The sequence below is a fragment of the Sciurus vulgaris genome (genome assembly GCF_902686455.1).
Source record: "Sciurus vulgaris genome assembly, chromosome: 5".
In the NCBI taxonomy this organism is placed as follows: domain Eukaryota; kingdom Metazoa; phylum Chordata; class Mammalia; order Rodentia; family Sciuridae; genus Sciurus; species Sciurus vulgaris.
In genome coordinates this window covers 65513308-65514774 of record NC_136465.1, presented here as the reverse complement: position 1 = coordinate 65514774, position 1467 = coordinate 65513308, and positions in this window count along the sequence as shown.

Sequence of the window (1467 nt, the reverse complement as noted above, 5' to 3'; positions counted from 1 at the left end):
CCCGCGCAGCCCAATCTATGAGGCTTTTCAGCCAATGGAAAGAGCATGGGTTCTGGGAAGTCCCGCCCTTCCCAGCCAGACGCATGCGCGGAGGACTCTCCAGGAGACCTTTTACATTGCTGACTGTTGACCTCCCCTCTTCTGTTTGAATCCGAGTCACTTCAATAGGAGAGAGAAGATGAGTTTTTCCTGTATTTAAAGTTAATCGGAGTAGTTTGTATTTCTTCAGCCTTACTACCCTTGCAGCTTTAAAAATGTTTAAATATTTTATTTATACCCAGACCATAAAGTATTATGATTTTACTCTCTTGGCTTAAATGGAAACAAACTCACCAATATTTTGTTCTTAATAAATTGTGGGTTGTGTTCATGTGTGGGACCTAATGCCTAATGCCCTTTTATTCCAGGGTCCCATCAAAGATACTTTACATTTAGTTGCCATGTCTTTTTAGGCCCCTCTTGGCTGATAGTTTCTCACTTTCTTCATTTTAAATACGCTGATAGTTTCGAGGAGTACTGGTTAGACATGTTTTTAGGTAGAGCGTTGTTGGGATTTTTCTTATGATTACACAGGAGTTTCAGGGTTTGGAGGGAGGAAGATCACAGAGGTATAGTATTGTTTTCATCATGTCATATCAAGGGCACATACTGTCAATGAGATTTCTGACTGTTGATATAAACCTTAATTACCCAGGTGAAACAATGTATGACAGATTTTACCACTGTAAAATCACTCTTTTGTACCCCTGCCCCAGTTTTCCATACTGTACTCTTTGGAAGAAAGTCACTATACCCAAATGCACACTATGCTCCCCCTCTGGAGTGGAGTACTTACATAATTTATCTGGAATTTTTCTGAAAGAACCTATGCATTCTTCAGCATCTTTCCCAGGATCCACTTAGAAAGTATGGTCGAGGGGCTGGGGAGATAGCTCAGTTGGTAGAGTGCTCAGTTGGTAGAGGCCCTGGGTTCAATCCCCAGCACCGCAAAAAAAAAGAAAGAAAAAATTAGGGTCGAAACGCCCCCATGCTTATTTACTTTCTGTTTGGATTAACTTCAAGTCCTCCCTCCTTTGCCCCAACTACAAAGGTAAAACCTTTCGAAAACTTTGTTTTTTACAATAGATTCCTGGTAGTAGAATTAGGAGTCCAAGGTAGACACATTTGTATTATTAATTTTTTATTTTGAAGAAATTTCAAACAAGCTGTTAAGAATAGTGCAAGGAACTCTCTTCACCTTGATTTACCAATTGTTAACATTTTGGTACATTTGTTTTATGGCTTCTTTTCTTACACACAATTATTCATGACTGTTTCAGCATGTCATAAAAGGATCACCTTGATCAAATTCAGGAAATTTAATGTTGGTAAACATACAGTAATAGTCCATATAAAAATTTTGCTGTATGTCCTAATGTCCTCTATAGCCTTTTTTCCCCTCTGATTCAGGATCATTTACTCTATTAG